The sequence below is a fragment of the Mus musculus genome, chromosome 3 (genome assembly GCF_000001635.26).
Source record: "Mus musculus strain C57BL/6J chromosome 3, GRCm38.p6 C57BL/6J".
Taxonomy (NCBI): Eukaryota; Metazoa; Chordata; class Mammalia; order Rodentia; family Muridae; genus Mus; species Mus musculus.
Window position 1 is genome coordinate 85,920,821 of NC_000069.6, and position 20,613 is coordinate 85,941,433.

The window sequence follows — 20,613 nt, forward strand, 5'->3', positions numbered from 1 at the left end:
ACCTGGGGGATCCATCATGTATACAGTCGCTAAACCCAGACACTATTGTGGATGCCAGGAAGTGATTGCTGACAGGAGCCTGATATAGCTGTCTCCTGAGAGGTTCTGCCAGTGCCTGACAACTACAAAGGCAAATGCTCACAGTCATCCATTGGACTAAGCACAGAGTCCCCAATGGAGGAGTTAGAGAAAGGACTGAAGGAGCTGAAGGGGTTTGCAACCCCATAGGAAGAACAGCAATATGAATCAACTAGACCCCCCCAGAGCTCCCAGGGACTAAACCACCAACCAAAGAGTACACATAGAGGGACCCAGGCTCCAGCTGCATATGTAGCAGAGGATGGCCTTGTCCGGCATCAGTGGGAGGAGAGGCCATTGGTCCTGTGAAGGCTCAACGCCCCAGTGTAAGGGAATTCCAGAGTGATGAGGTGGGAGTAGGTGGGTGAGGGAACACCCTCATAGAGGCAGGGGGATGGGGAGGGTATAGGAGTTTCAGGGGAGACCGGGAAAGGGGATAACATTTGAAATGTAAATAAAGAAAATATCGGCCAGGGGGCGTGGTGGAGCACTCATTTAGTCCCAGCACCTGGGAGGCAGAGGCAGGCAGATTTCTGAGTTTGAGGCCAGCCTGGTCTACAAAGTGAGTTCCAGGACAGCCAGGGCTATACAGAGAAACTCTGTCTCAGAAAAAAAAATAGAAAGACGGAAAGAAATAATGTGTTTGAGGATTCAGAACAAAGAGTAAAACTGTTCTTACAGCAGAGAGTGCTCCTGTACATAGAAAATGGAGTGGAATCTGTAAGAAAGCCTCTCCAATTAGCAAGTAGAATTAGCAGGGTTTTAGGATGTAAGATCAATATACAAAAATCAATACTACAGATTGTTAGATAAATCAAACCTGTCTGGCCATTTGTTAGTAAGATAATACAAGGGTACATACATGTGATTGTTGTATCCTTTGTCAGCGCTCATAGAACATACCACACAAAGACTGAGCCCTGAGTGAGCTGGAACTGTAATAATAATCCATCAACATTGGTTCACCAACCGACCAAGCATACCACCACCTGGTACCAGTTCTCATTTGAGATGTTAGTCATGGGGGAGACTACGAGGGCCACAGGAGCAGGAACTTTGCTGTGAGACTGTGTCTCTCATGTCAGAATCTACACCCATCAAATCCCACCAGCTGCGTAAATGTTAGCTGAACAAAGACAGCAGGCAGGCCAGAGTGGACAGGGAAAAGCCCACGAGGCCTCAACCCTACACAGAGCTGCAGGCATCTAAGGGAGGCTGAGAGTGGGAGATAGGGTCTGCCCCAGGAAGGAAGAGCACACCAATTAGTTGTCCAACACCAAATGCCCAGCCCTGAAAACACATGCATATAAGTCACATTATACAGACTGAGAGGGTTGTATTTAGGAATATAGATGAATATGCACGTGACAACAATTAATGAAAAAAGAGCAAGGAGGGGCATTTGGGGAGGTGGAGGGAAGAAAAGAGAAGGGGGAAATGATGTAATTATATTATAATCTCAAAAATAACAAAGAGACTTTCTAAGGCTACACAGAAAAACCTTGTTGCTAAAAACAAACAAACAACAACAACAAAAGTAATGTGTCTGTTTGTCTTTCTGCTTACTATCCACCAGGTGGTGAAGAGCCTCTCCTAGCATAGTCTCCTGTGAGCATGTTCTGTCCAATGGCATGAGGCCAAGTGACCACGGACTGACCCTGAACTGGGACAACCTGCTATGACTCCCAATAGCATAAATTATGACGTACACAGCATTTCCCAGCACATACGCCTGCCCAAAAAAAAAAAAAAAAAAAAAAAATGTGACCTGAATCTCTTCCTGCCTATGGCTTAATTTCCTGTTTCCAGGAAATACATCTGGTGTATTCAAGGGCACCTCGAGAAATAGTCAGGCAAATTTAGAGAGCAGGGCACTGCAAGATGGCTCACTTGATAGCTTCATAAAGTCAATGCTAAGAAAATAAGTGCAAAGACTAAACTAAAGGAAAATATAAGTGACAATTCAATAGCCAATATTTGCATATATACTTCTATTTGTAAGTATTTTAAATAAACTGTGTGTGCTTACTACAGGGAAATTTTAAATCCATAAGAAAGTCAATAATCACATATAATTACGACTAATTAGTGATTTGTTGAAATGCTCTTTCCAAGGCCTTTTGAGTCGGCTTCTCCATCCCTGGCTAACATTAAGGGCGAGCCAGCCTATCAGTCAGCAAACGTGGGCCAATACAGCAAGCATCTCCAGCCTCAGCTAGCTAGGATCTGTCCTCTTCTTCACGTGCAAGACTGGATATCCATCTGTTCCGTTATTTTCCTCAATAATTTTCTCCTAACTATAAAAGTGCTTTTGTTTCTTATTTTATAAAATTATAAAACATAAGAGGAAAATTAGACTTCAACAATAAGTCTACCAATTAGAGATTTTATTATGTGTATGTGCCTCTTAAACACTTTAAGAACACTAGAATCTCAAATCGTTTGGGTATCTGGACTTTGCTTTTGTTATTGTCGTTGTTTGACTGCGGGGGTGGGTATTTGTGGGCACACATATGCCTATTTTTCGGGCATTCATGAAATGGAGGTTTACATGGGAGTGACTTACCTTAACTACCTGACACCTTAGCTTCTGAGCCAGGGTCTTGCTGAACCTAGAGCGAGCTGACCAGCAGACCCCAGGGATCCTCCCGTCTGCCTCTGCAGCTCTAGGGTTACAGCGCCCTGCTTTCCAAATTCAGGTCCTCGTGCTTAGCGGCAAGCACTTTACTAGCTAAGCCACCTCCTCAATTCCCAGGCACACACACACACTTCTTTTTTTCTTTTTTAGATAAAGTCCCATTGTGAGACACAAGCTAGTCTCTAACTTGTAATCCCCCTGCCCTACTTAGCCCCCTGAGTACAGGGGGTTACAAATTTGTCACCATAACGGGCTATTTATTTATTTACAAAATTTATTCTCGTTTATCATTTTCCCTGCCTTTAAAATAATGTCTGGAACACAGTTACATAGCTGCACTGTTTTCTTTTGTATGAACATTTAGCAAGTCATTTTACCAGCCCTTCATCATTAGATATTTCTATTACTTCGAAATTTTTCCCAAGGCAAGACCACTGCGCACTGGAGTAAGGGAACGTGCAATAAGCCTGTAGTAACTGTCGTTTAATAAACCACAGAGCTTAGAACTGAGGGGCGACATGGATGGCAGGGATAAAGAATGTCTTCCCCCTGGTTCCAGGAGGTCGGTTTTTACTGCCCTAGCGAGGATTCCCTGGAACCCGCCTCTCCAGGGTTCCTACTGTCTGCTGAGCTGCACTGCATCCCTGTGGCCATGGGTGGTACTGCAGCACGGAGGCCTCAGCAAAGCTGCTTAGATTCCTTTCCTGACCGATTTTTTAAATCCAATTTAAAACTGTGACCATTTTCCTTCAACTCTCAAATTGGAAATTTACAAGCCCAAACTGATAGTCTGTGTGATATTTCCCTTGTAATAAACACTACTTTAGTGCCTTGAGCATTTAACTAAAACAAACAAAAACCTACCCAGCTGTAGCGCCCGCCCTCTCCCCCACACCGTCCTTTAGTCATATTGAAGGAAGCCCTCAAACAAGTGGAGATTATTCTTCTCTGTGGGACTTTCCACATGCTAGCAAGAACTCCTAAGGCTCGGCATTCTTTGGATTCCAGTGGGTTTGGTTGTCTTCCACATGCTACATGGACTGTAAACAGTCCTGCCCCACAATCCGATCTCCTCCCCTACAGGGCTGGAAAGGTTCCTCACGTTACCCATCCTTTCTCATATCTTGGAGACAGTAAGTCCCAAAGTGACACAGTAGAAATCTAGTGTGCAGAAACCCGGAACAAGGTGGTGTATGATACAATACATTCTCTTCATGCAGTTCCGTTATACTTAGCTCTGTCAGTGTTCCTGAGGCAACTACTAAATGGCCACAGACACTGACATCAAGAAGAAAGAGCAAGGGAGGAGAAGGAAGGTCCGAGAGATAGGCTCTCAACTGTGCACAAAGTACTGCTCCTTTCAAACTCTTCCAGTAGGGTCAAAGTTTGGAGTGTGGATGGTTTTGTTTGCTTGCTTCCTTTTTCAGTACTGCATATGGACCCATGGCCTCAGGAAAGCTAAGAAAGCGGTCTACAACTGATGCTGTACCGCCAGCCCATTGATGAGCTTAAGATGGTGAGCTCAGACACCCACATTCCCAAAAGAGTTTTTGGCTACCCACGTGACTCTAATATACCACCGGCATTGCAAACCTTTGCCTCAGAATATCTACAGTACTGAAGAGAACTCCTGAGGCTCAAGTCATAAAGACATAGTTCTAAGAGTAAGAATTTCTGAGGCAGGGGGAGCACGCCTTGAAGGCAGGACTGGTTGTAGAGATCTGCTAGGCTTGATGTCTACCAACCATTCTTTCTTCTAAAAGCAACTGATGTTCCCATGGAAACTGCTGGCTCCCTACCCAAGTCTGTCACTTGAGGTATGTGAGCTTCCTACCCTGGCTCAGGACAACCCTGGCCACTCCTGTCCTGCACCGTGCATCCAAGATATGACTTTACTTTCATGGAGCTAAACTTGCCCTTGGACTCAGTCATAGCTGAACCTTAAGGCTAACCATCTACCCTCAGCCCTTTCCACTCCTGAGCCAGCCTATCCTCCCTTTTATTGTTTTTTCTAAGTGATTTTTATTCGAGCTTTGTCATTTACAACATAAAAATTTCTGACAAATGTATATGCTTTCTAGCTATGTCCACACACAGGAAGGCATTGATATATCCTGATGTTTGTTTTTGTTCCATGATAAAAATTTCCTTCATCGTTCTAGGCAGAGCTCAAGCTAATGAATCACAAATCCCATATATTTGGAATGCTTCAGCCTTGTTCAATGTATCTATTTTTAGCATGGATCTTATAAACTGTCCACATACATAAAATGGAGATACAATATTTCACAGAGTTTTTGAAGGCAACAGGAAAAACTAACATGAAATCATTTCATGCTAGTTAAGTGTTGGCTTTTCCAAAGGGTATTCCTCATCATTGTCGTCATCATTGTCATGTCATCGTCACCATCCATCATCACCATCATCATCATCTCTCATTTTCTGTCACCAAGTTCCTGGAAAGTTACCTATCGTTAGTTTCAATGGTTACACAAAGACAATGTAATCAAGCAAGAAAGTGGTGAAAACATTATACTCTGGCTTCTTCCAGGATATAATCTTCCCAAGAGTGCTCCAAAGATGAGTCTGAATAATGTCTCCCAAGTTTCTTTGAGAACAAAGAGGCTGTGCGTGACCTTACAGCATGGCTATCTCTGCCGGCAGGTCGCTGCATCTTTGATGTTCATTTCCATAGATGCTTTATTTCAAAGCTTATTAATATCTTATACTTTTCATTTAATTTTAAAACAAAAATCCCACAGGCTGCTTGGGACAGGGGCTGCTTGGGACAGGGTGGCTTTCGACAGTGAGCAGCTTTATCGTGGCTTCCTTCTCTCCAGCCTCTCCGTGAACCACCCTGACAACCCACTGCTGGAAATCCCTTCCTCGCCCGTCCCAGTGGCGATGCAGTCCTACTTCTTGGCTTCTTGGCCTTTCAGCTACTGGGAACCCCCTTCTTCCAGCTCCTGACTCTGGAGTCCCCTCCCTCCAAAACTCTAGTTTCAGCCCCTGGAGCTCCTGGAGAATTTATCCATTTTCATATATCTTGAAGAACTCCATGAATAACTCTTGAATAACTCCATCTTTTTAATATTTCCTTCCCATGTGTGTGTCTTGCCACAACCTTGTTTTCAGTATCTTCTAAATTTTCACAGCCTTGGCATTTGCAATTGGCTGCCTTTACAATGCCTTGGGTCCTTCGGTGTCACAGCTGTGGTCCCTATGTCTTACCCTCCTTGGTGAATCCTCTCTCCTTTGCTCAGTCTCCAAACACTTGAGTGTCTCTTGGCCTCGTCTGTCCCCTGCTATCACAAGGAGTACAGGAGCGCAGGCCTCACTGTCCCCCCCGTCCACCTTCATAACTAGTTTCCTTAGTATCTGTGGACTGTAGCCAAATTGATAAAAGTTGAGCTCTGATAAAATGGTGAGCTCTATAGGAACAAGAGCCACCATATGCAGGTCACCCTGACATTCCTAGCACACGGTACAGATTGCTGCACTTATTATAGCATTTGACTGATCATCATTCCTACATTTGCTAAGAGGGAGGTATGTGTGTGTGTGTGTGTGTGTGTGTGCAGCTTGACATTTCTTAGCTTGACTAGGTCTTCATCATACAAATTATTCACACCATCTTATTTCTGAACACTTCACAAAGTAAACCAGTTATTAAACTCAATCTGGGTTTTTAGAAGCTCACACCAACTGCTAATTAAGACCAAACTACCTGACACTCATTAATTCTCTATTATCACTGTAATTTGTCTCCCTAACCAAATTATGATATTGGTGGAGCCTGAAACTTTTACAACCAACTGCCTAAAAGGAGTTGATTTACTCCTTACCCAAACGCCCCTCCACCTTTAACACTGCGCATAATCCATTAAAGCAAAACCATCTGGTATGAGCCGTCCCTGTGTGCACGTTTACAGATCTCATGGTGCCGAATGCTAGTCACCGTGAGTCCATTAAGCATTGACTGTTGACTTAAATACATAAACCTGAGGGGCATTCCATTTAAATTACTCCTTGACCGGAAAGCCCGAAACAAAACCGTACTTTGGTGGCCTAGCCTCATGAATACCATTTTTTATGTGCTGGAGATTAAACCCAGTGCCCCATGTGTGCTAAGCATGTATCCTACCATTGAGCCACCTCTCAGTACCTCCAGTTAATATTTTCATGAGGAGACATTAGAACTCGACATGTCACTGAGTGTCTTTTGGAGTACATGTACTAGAACCTACTCAGTAGTTATCCTAGTTTGCCCCCGGATAAAAATGAGGTGGGAAAGCAATGTTAGCAGCATTCCATCAAATGCTGGACTTAGAACAGCAGGATCCCTCACAGCTGCAGCAATGGAAGAAAAGAGAAATGGGGGGCGGGGTCCTTTACCCCTTTACCAGTGCAAGCTTGTGCCTTTTTTTTTTTTTATCATTCTTCTTTTCTTTCTTCTCCTCATGACATTAGTGACCAAATAATCACCTGGTAGTAGCAAAGAATTAATGGGCCCTTTTAAAAAATTCACAACTCAAACCAAAAGAGTCACTCCAAGGACCCAGTAGAATCTAACACATTGTGTTGACGCAGGAAGGAGCCTTCGAGATAGACTTTAAGGCTGTAAAGTTCTGCATGTATTTGAATAATTAAAATGTATGTGTCCCCTCCCCCTCAGCTGTCCTTTCACTTGGAGCACACTGCAGACATTAATAGCGTAAAGCCAAAGTGCACTCGCACACTTTCTCAAACAATTGCGCTAATTGTGGATCTGCCAACTCTTAACAAGAATGCTAGTGTGCCTTACCCTGCTGCTGTGCTCAGTTCTAGGAAGAGATAGCAGCACTTTTGTCTCCAGCGGCCACAGCTCACAGATGGGTCACTTGGCTGAGGCAGAGCTGGTCTGTGCTCTGGCAGATGGATTGGAAAGTTGGCTGACTGGTCCAGAAACTTGATATCCTGACCATCTCCAGCCTTAGACACAGACTCTTCGCAGACAGAGCTCCCTGCCTACCTCCCTTTCCCATGAGCACACAGTCCCCCAGAGCCACAGCATTCCCAAGTGAGAGTTATTTTGTTGCAAGAGCTATGAAGTACAGCAGGAGTAGAGTATTTCAAATTTGAGTGACCCTAAACTTCGGTTGCAGCCAGGCGTGGTGGTGCACGCCTTTAATCCCAGCACTCGGGAGGCAGAGGCAGGCAGATTTCTGAGTTCGAGGCCAGCCTGGTCTACAAAGTGAGTTCCAGGACAGCCAGGGCTATACAGAGAAACCCTGTCTCAAAAAAAAAAAAAAAAAAAAAAACCAAAAAAAAAAAAAAAACAAAAAAAAAACAAACAAACAAACAAAAAAAAACTTCCGTTGCAATTTGTCCTTCTTAATCAAGTAAGATCGATAGACTAAACTTTTGCACCAGACATTGGTAGAAGGAAAAAAGGTGTTTCCATGAGCTGTCGCCTCTCCAACTCACCTTGCTGGAGTTGAAGGTCCTATGCTAAGTACTTAGAAACATTTCAAGATGAAATTATTTTCATATCACAAAGCCTTGTTGCTGATTTTCAGTACATTTGAGCACATATTATTCTGTTAGTTAATCTTTATAGCAGCCCTTTAAAATAAAAACTATTGCTTCTGTTTTAGAGATAAGAAGAGTTAAGAAGAAAGGTCAAGAAGCCATAAAGTGTTAGAGTCGCCCATGGAACCCAGGCTTTTTAACCATAAATCCTACATTTTAGGGTTTGTTTATTTGTTTGTTTGTTTTCTTTCTTTCTACTATATTGAGAAAATCAAAGATGGGAGAAGAAATAAATTGGCACAGCAGGGAAATTCTCAGTGGACAAAGTCCTTGCTGTGTATGAGGAACTGAATGTAGATCCTCAATCCCCACATACATGGTGGCTGGGCATGGGAACCCGACTGTAATCTCAGGGCTTAGGAGACAGAGACACCAGCTCCTCGATGCAAGCTGCTAGTGAGACTAGCATTGAAAACTCTGGTTTCAAGTGTGAGACGCTGACTTAATGAATATACAATGTAGAGAGTAACTGAGAAAGACACCTGATATCAATCTCTCCTCTACACGTGTACACAGTGCGTGTAGGCCCACAGGAGTGTGTCCACATACACACATATGCACACACACACACACACACACACACACACACACACGGACACGGACACGGACACGGACACACACAAAGCAGAGGCATGTTGATAGTCCCAGCCGAGGAGGAAGTATGCTCTCCACCCCTGGGGACTGTGAGTAAAGCTTAGGCCATTGTTACAAAGGATCCGGTGACACTGCCAGACTGCCCTGATGAGAACCACAAATTCGATGACTTAAACTACAGAAATGCATTGCTTCAGCTCTGGAAGCCAAGGCTGAGGTCAAGGTGTGGGCTGGGTTAGAATCTTTCTCAGGCTGTAGGAGGCAGGTCTCTGGCTTCTCCCCTTAGTTTCTGGTGTTTGCTGGAAATCTCTGGTGTTTCTTGGGTTGTTGAAGCTTCACACTGGACTCTGCTATCATCTTCCATGTGTTTGTGTGCCTCACAGTTTCATTTGGTAAGGATACAAGTCACACCAGCTCAAGGCCCATCTCATGACCTTATTTTAATTTGAGTAATTCCACGAAGTCTCTCCAAATAAAACCACGTTCCACGATACTGAAGTTAGGCCTTTGATGTGCGGATTCGGGGAGAGATAACTCAACCTATGGAAAGAAACAAGTGACATTAAATTGCTTCTGAATGTACAGTGGGACAGTGAGATGGCCCAGAGTAAGGTACTGACTGTCAGCTCTGACCGCCTGAGTCCCAGGAACCCACGGCGGAGGGAGAACAGCGCCTGCAGGTTCTTCTCTTACTTCTACCCATGTACCATGGCACTTTCACCATACACAAGTAAATAAGAAATGTTACGTAATAAAAAGTAGTGAGCAGTGCCTGCTTAGGGCTGCAGCTCAATGGTAGAGCACTTGCCTAGCATGTATGGAAGAGTCCTGGGTTCCATCTTAGGACTACACACAGTCATAAACTCCAAGAAATGAGCCTTGTCTTGGTTACTTTGTTAGAGGCCTCTCCTCCGTTTCCCTTCTACTCTGACTGAGCGGTCAGACACCAGGATGCCAGGTTCAGACATTAGAGAGATGACCTCAGACCAGTAGCTGGTGAGCCATGATCTACAGGAGGGAAGGAGAACTCATAAAAGCCACTGTGGGCGTCTTTTAAAGCATAGAAGGCACGCTCTTTGGCTTTCCAACGCTGCAAATTCCATTCCTGAGCTGAGGATGTTAAAAGACAAATGTCTTTTGAGATAAACACAGATTGGCGATTAAAAAAATAAAAAAGAAAGGGAGCCACCTTTTAAATGAAATGCTCTGAAGAACTCAAAGCATGTGTCAGCGGCCCAGAAGTAATTAAGACATAATTAAGATACACTGGAGCGGAGGAACAGGGTTAATTCAGGCCCAGTAGACTGGAACCCAGTCACAAATGGAAACCTCCGTCCGGAGCTTGAATCGGAAACCCTCGGAGCCCTAGCCAAAGTCAGTGGTGCCTCCTCACGGAATGTGTGTCCTCTCCAGGGGCTGCTGCCTTTATCTGCACCTTCCTCTCAGTCCACTCCTTCTGCAAGAGTCCCAGAGCTCCTGACTAGCAGGGTGGGTAAACATGCCCCATCCTGCTGCTCTGTCCCCATCACCACCAGTCACCCCATTTCAGTGTTGGACTCAGGATGTACCCATTATACTCAAACCGAGATGCAAAAGAGCTTTTTTTTTTTTTTTTTTTTTCAGAATTTTCTACCAAAGATAAGAGACCCACTCTTGTCTCGTAAGTCACAATACAAAAAGGACATGAATTTGAAACTGTCAGAAAATGGCCTTCCCCACCAGCAGGGAGAATGAATGAATGGGTGAAGAGAAAGTCTGGCAGCTTTGAGCCCAGGTTAATCCCCAGATACTCAGATAGATGCTTACCTTTGGCCTTTCTGTCTGCTCTGTGAGTGCCTTTCATATCTGCTTAAACTTAAACCTAACACTGGGAATGAGGTGGTTTGGACTTAGAACCAACGGAACTCTGAGAAACACACTTGGGGTCAGTTCTGAGATGAAACCCTTTCCTCACCATTGAATATAACTGTTGCTAACTTGAGCCGAAGACCTCTACAGTCACTAGCTGGAGGCTTGTTAGTCCAAGATCAGGGATGCCATAACGAGGAGGGAGACTCTCCAAGGCTCCCGGGCTATGGTTATCTGTCTCAGTTGAAGTCTGCCCTAGCAGCACACTAAGCAACATAATAACAGCATGTGCTACCCAGAAAGGCAGAGTGAGAAGAACCAGTCCCTATGTGAAAACCTCAGAAAGTGTCTCAGCGCTTGACTCTTAATTATAGACCGAAGAAACGTCAAAAGTGAAGGTATGCCTGTCAAAGTGTTTACCTTGCCTTTCTTACCCAGGGCTGGGCTGACAGCGGCAGGGCCCATGGCAATTAGCCCTACCCAAGTATGCAGCAAGTCACCACACGTTCCAGACTCCTCCTGAATGGAATGTAACCATCTTCACCCTGTAACAAACACCCTGCACAGCCTGGCGGGGCCTCTCTTCTCTTCTGCATGCTCTGCCTCTCCCTCTGCTTCCTACCTCCCACTCAGGTTACAAAGCTTCTCTTCTCCTTCCTCACCAGTGTCATGCCCTCTGCTGAAGGTCCACCCTTCAAGGATTTGCTGTTGGCCCCGCCAGAAGTGACGAGGTCACTCTCCATGACTTCATCTGTCCGGTCTTGCCACCATGGGCGTTACAGCATACCTCTCTTCTTTAGCTGTGTGCTCCCTGCTGGTAGAGACCATCTTTTCATAAAACGCACATCACACACATCAACTAAAAGAGACTGCAGACTACTCTTGAGGGCGTCGGATATAAGTTATGAAGCATCAGCCTAACTCTATTAAACCATTTTCATTCGGCTTGCTCAAAAAAAAAAAAAAAAAAAAAAAAAAAAGAGTTTCGGGCAACTCACTTTTGCCATCCCTTCCCAGATATGGTGTTGGCTTCATTTTAAACTTTTTCCTTTCATGGATTTGATCCATTTATTTATTAATTAATTTATTTATTTCTTCTGTCACTCAGGTGTGGTGACACCTTGAATCTTCAGAGCATCAGATATTGTACAGAGGCACTGAGAACACAAAAATGTCAGGACTTTCTTTTTGCCACCCCATATGATAAGGGAAGACAGATGAATAAGCCAGCCACTAAAAATATTGTATAGGGTGGTTGGAGAGACGGCTCAGCAGTTAAGAGCACCAACTGCTCTTCCAGAGGACCTGAGTTCAATTCCCAGCAACCACATGGTGGCTCACAACCATCTGTAATGAAATCTGATGCCCTCTTCTACAGTGTCTGAAGAGAGCGATAAAAATAAATAAATCATATAAAGGAAAAGAGAAGGAGAACAAGAAGAGAGAGAAAAAAAAGAACTCGTATGGACTGGCATTGGTGGTGCATGTCTTTAATCCTGGTTCTTGGGAGGTAGAGGCAGGCAGATCTATGTGAGTTCGAGGCCAGCCGGTTTTACAAAGTGAGTTCCAGGACAGCCAGGACTGTCACACAGAGAAACCCTGGGGGAGGAGGGAAAGAAGAAAGAGGAGGAACAAGAGGAAGAGGAGAAATGTTTTGCAACTTCTGAGTAAAATTGTTTTAGCATTATCCTTTGTTGCTATCCCAGTGGAGTGCGCCCCACCTCCCTGTCATGTAGAAGACAAAGAACCCCAGTAGACTTTTAGTTCCTTGCCGGCTCCAGATACTATATAGCAAGCAGATGAGTTTATCCTTCTCAATTCATCACAGACTCTGATCAACAGTGAGGGCCAGAAATTGAAAATGAAACAATCAGTCAAACAAGACCATATGTTCTTCTAAAGTCACTTAAAAGTCTGGAAGCCGGGGCTGGCAAGACAGCTCAGTTAAGAGTGCATGCTGTCCTTACAGGGGACCTGGGTTATGTTCCCAACACTCATATGGTTGCTCACAACTGTTGATAACTCCAGTTCTGGGAGACTCAACTCTCTCTTCTGATGTCCATGGGCATGCATATCACATGGTGCACATACATACACACATTAAAAAAAAAGCACTTGTATACATAAAGATAAATAAACCCTTTTAAAATGTGTGAGTTTGAGAGCCACGGATGCCACAACTGAAAACCACGGGCAGCTACGTGTGGAGCTCCTGGGTGAGTCGCATGGGAGCCTGCCTGGCCTTCTGTTGTACAGATGCCCCAGATCAGCTGTTAAGGGAAGTAGATTTTGCAGCAAGCTTCTGTGGTTCACATCTGGGAAATCAAAGTACGAAGTGGAGTAAGGTTATCAACATATCCTGGGAGCATACTTTCATACAAATGAGATCTATGTAAACATGTATGGTTTCACAGAATTTTGTAAAATAGAATACAGAGATGTAGAACGAGAGTATGAATTCTGAGTGAGAGACGGAAGGGAGGGGAGGTACTCAAAGTAGGTGCTTTGTCCCTGGAGGCTTTCTCTGTGCTATGAATTTATTATGGAATAAAATTAAGTTAAATGAGTTAGTAAGTGAGAAACACCAAGGCCGTTGCCTAGCACAGGGTAAACACACTGAGTTATCATACACATCTACTCTCCTACTGTTATCATCAAAACTCTTGGCTAAACTCGAAAGTCAAGTCCCGGAATCACTAGACGTGAAAAGGCATGTCTATAATCCCTGCACCTGGGAGGCAGAGGCAGGAGAATCACAAGCCCAAGGGCAGCCTGGGCTACACAGTAAGTTTCAGTAGCTTGAGCTATATGAGACCTTGTTTCAGAAAGAAAAAAATAAAGAAATGAGAGAGGGTATAGGTTTAAAAGAAATGACCATGAAAACTAGAGAGTGGAGGGCATGAAGGGATTTGTTGAAAGTATTGTACACCCACCCGTCAGGCCGTGCAGATGATCTGCGCTCTCACACACTAGTTCCTTCTCACCCTTGGTCTTACTCTGTGGTTCCAGTTCCCTAAATATTGATCCAAAAATTTGAAATATAAGATTTCCAAAAATAAATAAATATTTCATTGGTTTTGTTTTTCACACTATCCTGAGTATTGAGATGAGATCCTGAGCTATCTTGCTGTGTCCCATCTGGGACACGGATGATTTCTTTGTCTAGAGTGTCCATACTGGATACACTACCCAGCTGCTACTCAATAGTCATTTCAGTTATCAGATCAATGGTAGCAGTATCACAGTGCCTGTGTTCAAAGAACTCAGGAGTAGTGGACCAACACAGAACCTGTGTCACCTGCCTGACTTCACCTCACCGATTCTGCACTGGATCATATCACATTATCACAGAAAGGATCATATAACACATTTTTAACGAGAGGACATATTCAGATAATACTTATCATGGTCTATTATATTTATTCTATTTTATTACTATTGTTCCTCTGTTGTTTGCTTAATATATAAATTGAACTTAATCATAGTTAAGTATTTGTATGAGAAAACACAGGGTTTGTTACTGTCCATGTTTTTAGGCAACCACTATAGGATCTTAAAATGTACCCCTTGCAGACAAGGGGGAGCCTCAGTCCCCCTTAAAGTCTTGCCAGAATACAGACTTAGAATTCAGTATTAAGCAGTTAACCTACAAATGCTCAGAAATACAGCCTGGTTAGAGGAATAGGTGGGTAACACCAGAAATGATTCAAAGCTGTTAGATGTGGTTTCAAATCAGTACAGCTATGAGGCTGCCTTTGCCTCCAGAAACCCTAGCATATAAGCATCCCCACAAAATAAAATTCTGATTTCAAAGCACTTGCAAGGCAAGGACATTTTCCTTTCCCAATACTAGCTCAGAGCATCAGTCATCGCCATGGAAGATAAATCATGGTTCATCTCTAACATTTGTCATAGTGCCAGCGACATCATAGACACTCAGTATTTATTAGTTAAGTGAATCTCGGTTTCTTTTTTTTTGTTTGTTTGTTTTTTCTTTTTTTGTAAGAATGTTTGACAGTTGGTTCCAGGTAGAGATGATAGATTGAACAAATGCACCTAATTTGGCTCCCTCTAGAATATCACTAAAACTACAGGATGCAGTGGGGCAGCAATCGAAACCGCCATGGAGGCTTGAGAGGATGATGAAGGACTTGACAGGTCTGAAACCAGCAAGGGCTAAGTCAGTAACCGTGGCATATCTTCTGGGTCTGAGGTGAAGAGGGAGAAGGCCTAGGGCTTCCAAAGAGAGAGCTGGGATTAAAGGATGATGCAGACACATAATGTACTCTGATCCCCTCCTGCTTCCCCAGTGCTGGAAGTAAAGCCTGAGCCTTCAAGCAGGAGATTGGAGAAGACTTGGAAGAGACACAACCAGGCAAAGAAGAGGGAACATCCTGGCGACATACAGTGACAGTGTGGAGAGACTGGAAAGCAATGAGGGAATTGGAAAACAGAAAGCTAGTGATGATGTAATAGAACACGGGGCCATGTTCTAGCTCCCGCAAGCAGCAGAACTCAGCAGCTTCAGCCATGTGGCTCTGCTTTAAAGTCTAGAATAGAAGGGACTGCTGGGACAATTGACACTGGTTAGCTGGAGCTAAGAAATCAGTGGTGATTCATAAGATACCAGCATCACTGAGGTGAAATCTTCTGGGAAGTGTTTTCTGAGAGCACAAAGAAGCTGTGTTCCAGAGATAGCCGCTGTTGTACCTCATGCTGCAGCTGGACTTGGTAATATATAAGAGTCACCCAGTTGGTACTTGTTTTGAAGGCATGAGCGGTCATGGAGAGCATCTGAGGTTTGGCACTGTGAAAAGCCATGGAAGACCATTGGTGAAGGTGCAGCCTCAGTTGCTGTTGACGGACCCAGACTAAAGGGTCTGCAAAGGAGTTAAGGCTTGGCACCATGAAGAGAGCCTATAAGAGGCTATTGGTGAAGTCTAGTAGCAGCAGAAGACCCTAGAGTATTGGAGATGCCAGTACCATGGGATGATCACCAAGAACAGCAGCAGCAGTGGAGTGGATCAACCTGAGCTTAGACTGCTACAGAGGGCAGAGCTGGAAAAGTGATGCCAGCCCTTTGGAGGAGCCCAGAAGATCATGTGTGGATCCCAGACATTGGAATAAGAAGCTGTAATGTTGAAGTTGCCTTGGAGACTCCAAAATGTTCGAGATGCCAGAGCCATGGAGTATCTGCTGAGGAAAGCTGCTAACAGGGAGTGGAACCAACCAAAGAGAATTGTGCTGTAGTCAACAAAAAAATGAAAGGAGTTGGTTTGGGGCCTTGGTTTGGTCCAGCATTTCCTCACTATGACATTTTTGGAGTTGTAATATATATCCTGTGTCATGTTCTGTTGGACATATGTAATCTGCTATTTGATTTTTATTTTATAAGAAATTACAGTTAAGAGATTACATGAATCTCAGAAGAGACTTTGAACTTTGGACTTTTAATATTGTTGAGACTGTTACAGACTGTGGAGACTTTTAAAGTTTGACTAAATGATGTTTTTGTATCAGGCTACGGCTAGGTATGTCCCCTATAGACTAATGTGTTTGAACAAGCCAGTGGGGGCCAGGGAGTGGAATGTGGTGGTTTGAATATGCTTGGCCCAGGGAGTGGCACTATTAGGAGGTGAGGCCTTGTTGGAGAAAGTGTGGCACTATGAGGGTGAGCTTTGAGACCTTCCTCCTCACTTCCTGGAAGTCAGTCTTCTCCTGAGTGCCTTTGGATCAAGATGGAGAACTCTCAGCTCCTTCCCTGCACCTATCTGCCTGGACACTGCCAAGATGATAATGGACTGAACCTCTGAACCTGTAAACCAGTCCCAATTAAACATTGTCCTTTGTAAGAGTAGCCTTGGGGGCTGGAGAGATGGCTCAGCGGTTAAGAGTACTGACTGCTTTTCCAGAGGTCCTGAGTTCGATTCCCAGCAACCATATGGTGGCTCACAACCATCTGTACAGTATGCTCATATACAAAAAATAAAAAAAAATAATTTCTTTAAAAAAAAAAAGAGTTGCCTCAGTTGTGGTGTCTCTTCACAGCAATGGAAACCCCAAGACAAGTGTCTTCCTGTTTTCTTCCTATACAACCAGGCTTGAGTTTGCTATTGAGTTTTTATAAAATCATATGGTAGTTTTGATCTCTCTCTTTGTCCTCTGTTTTTATTATTGTTGCTGTTACTGCTGCTGTTGTTATTGCTGCTGCTGCTGATGTTTGCTTGTTGCTGTGGATTGACTCAGGGTCTTACACTTTGGGCTCTACCATTGATTTTTCCTTTTTTAGAGACAACCACTCTAAGTTGCCCAGGCTAGCCTCAAACCTGTGCTCTTGTTGCCTCAGCCCTCTGTGTAGCTGAGACAACACCTGTGTGGTAGCATTTAGTTTAGACTTTGAATAGCCTCCAAAAGCTCATGTCCTTCCTATTCTGGGACTTTGGAAATGGTATTCTGGCTGCCAAACCAGGGTTGTGATAGAAGTCTGTGCTATAGGAAAGCAACCTCACTGGGACACAGATTGCTGAGAAAACATCCAGTTTTTTACTTCACCTGAGACACCTCATGCCTCGCCCCATCTGTACTCGTTCAATTGTCCCTTTCCAGGAAAATAACACGACTAGTAGTAGCTACCCAAAGAATAAAGGTATGACAAGGATGGAAGGGACAGCCAAAAATGCTGCTTAAAATTCCCCACGGATTCCTCTATCATCAAGACGTCCCTACCCTTCCCTGTTGAACATTCCCGGCTGGGTTAGATGTGCTTGCCTTGAGCATATCTGTGCATACCACACCAGAATGAAAATTATCTCTGTTCCTCTCTCTGACCTGCATAGGCATTAAATATTTCGACTGTAGAGACAAGGTCTTTACGTATATACAACCTTGGTGTCTACCACAGAATAGGAATTAAACAATATTTATGAATAAAATTCTTACAAAGCCTAAGATAGTACTGAAAAACTATGAAGTTTATATCACTTTTTCTTTTTAGGAGCAGTTTTAGGAGCTGGAGAGATTGCTCAGCAGTTGGAGCAGCATGAACTGTTCTTGCAGTTTAGTTCCCAGCACGCAAGTGAGGTGGCTCACGGTAGCTTGCAACTGGAATATACCAGGGTAGGGGGCAGGGGGTGGGGATAGATCCCGCACCTCTGCCACCATTGGTCACTGCTCATATGCACAAACCTTCACCCCGACACATATATACAATCAAACATTTTCATTTAGAAAACAGCAGTTTTATTATAGAAACATTAAATGGAGACGTTTCTGTAGAGTCCCACACCTCGCTCCCAGTTTCTCCCATTACTAATAGTTTGCATTACTGGGGTGTATTTTTTTTTAAGACAAAACTGGTGCTTCTATGTCAGTGTTAGCATAATTCCTTGTCACTTTAGCGTTCCCTCTTTGTGTTATACATCCTCGGCTTTTGACTGATAGCTACATTTGTAGTACACTGAACACTTTCACTGCCATAAAATCCTGTGTACTCTGCTCGTTCATCTGCCTGCATCCCCTCCCCATCCCATCCCTACAAAACACTGACTTTTGTAAATTAATTTTCAGTGGACATAAGGTGGATTTATGAAACTCTTGCCCACAAGTGTCATGTTCGTTGTTAACATGCTCTCTCCCTCTGCCTGCCCTCAGGCCTCTTCCCCTCTCTTCACTGTTCCCTTTCCTTTCCCCAAATATTCCTCCTTCTTCTATGTATCTATTCCACATCTGAGATAAGACATGAAATTTTGTCTTTCTGAATCTGACTTATTTCACTAACTATATCAATCCCAAGTTTCACCCATGTTCCCAAAAATCAAATAACTTCTTTTTAATAAAACTGCTGAACAGAACTCCATTGTTGGGCCAATAAGATAGCTCAGTGGGTAAAGTACTTGATGGATAAACTTAGTGCGAACTGAGTTCAATCCCCAGAACCCACAAAAAGGTACGAGAGAAAAAAACTCCACAAAGCTGTCCTGTGACAGTCACAGTGCACATGCACAGGGGCATGTGTGCACCCAAACACATATCATGCCCACATACAATGATACTGATGGTGAGGGTGTTGATAATTTAAAGACGTTTATAAAACTCATACATGTGCATGTGTGTCTTTATCCACTGTCTGATGGAAGGACTCTAACTTGTTCCCTATCTTGGCCATCACGAATGGCCAGTTGTGAATTGACAATTGTAAATGGCAATAAATATGGGTTTGCAAACATCTCTGAGGTTTCCTAATCTAGATTCTTTCAGGTATAGACCCTGGATAAAAACTGGTCTTTTGATCATTGTAAGTCGCCTTCTGTCGTATCATAGGGTTGAATCATATCGTGTTCTCCTGTCCACACTGACTTCTTTCACTTAGCAGTGCTCACTGGCACTCATTCTATGTCTTTGGAAGGAACAGTATTATCTAATCTTCAAAACAATTCTGCACGGTAAGTGTTTGTACTAGATGAACCACTGAGATTTGGGAGGCAAAGCGACAGTGCAGATAGAGCCCAAAGTACATCCCACCACCGTACCGTCATCAACCCACGACGTAGTCACACATTGGCTACTTCCTTCTCAGACCTGGCTCAACAACAACAACATTTATTTCCTTTTGGAGAAGCCAACAACCTGGTGTATAAGACAACTATGTATTTTCTTGCTCAGAATGGTATCATGTACCTATAATCCCAATGCTTAAAGGTGACTATGGAAAGACCAGAAAAGTTCAGGGCCATTCTTAGCTATATGACAAGTTCAGAGCCAGCCTTGGCTATACCAGATCATTTCCAAAAACTATGATTTTTTTTTTAATTAAAGACAGCCACATGGTCTTTAAGACTGCATTCTATTGAGCTACGATGGCATACACCTTAAATCCTAGCTGTTTGGACTCAGAGGCAAGCAGATCTCTCTGAGTTCAAAATCAATCCATCTATCTCGAAGTTTCAGGCAAGCCAGATCTACATAGTGAAACAAACAAACAAACAGAACCCCCAACCTATCCTGTTATAAGAGGTGACTAAAAGAGCAGGCATTGTTGATAAAAAGAATCAAGTCATCATACAAGCACTTAGCATAGGTAGGAAATATCATAATTGCTCACTGGACATTTATTATTATCATTTCCTTTAAGTTAAACAATAACTTTAGATGCTAGCAACTGCTATTATTTGTCCAGTCAATCAACAGGAAAAAAAAAGTCAGTATGTTTTAACAAAAAATTAATCATGGAATGAGGAAATCCGATTTTCCCAAAGCCCATCTTCCCCTTTCATTGCTGCTGTCCCTGTGATCCTGGCAGAAAAACCACCAGGTCCCCAGGTGGAGACAGTGAAGAGAAGCGTGCCTGGGAGACGTGTGATTGCCTAGAGCACACTTCAGGGAGGGGAGCGATAGGCAATGGATGCCGGTGACAGCCAAACTGGGAAGGGCCTCCAAGTACTGGCATTCATAGAAATGTGTCAGTCGGCCTGATTTGCTCCTGGTATTTAAACTCCAAGAACTGCTGAGGCTGAACATTCTCTTCAGAGTGACTGGAATAAGGCAAGCTCTGTGTGAGACATTTTCGGTCTTGCTAAGGTCAGCGTGGTGGGTTCTGACAAGTGCTATGGAGATGCAATGGAAAAAGAAGAAGAACAAGAAGGAGGAGGAGGAGGAGGAGGAGGAGGAGGAGGAGGAGGAGGAGAAGGAGGAGGAGAAGGAGAAGGAGAAGGAGAAGGAGAAGGAGAAGGAGAAGGAGAAGGAGAAGGAGAAGGAGAAGGAGAAGGAGAAGGAGAAGGAGAAGGAGAAGGAGAAGGAGAAGGAGAAGAATGCTTGTTTCCCGTATGCAAAATTAGAGAGGTGAATTCAAGATAATGAATTTGGATAAACACCAATTTAAAGAGAAA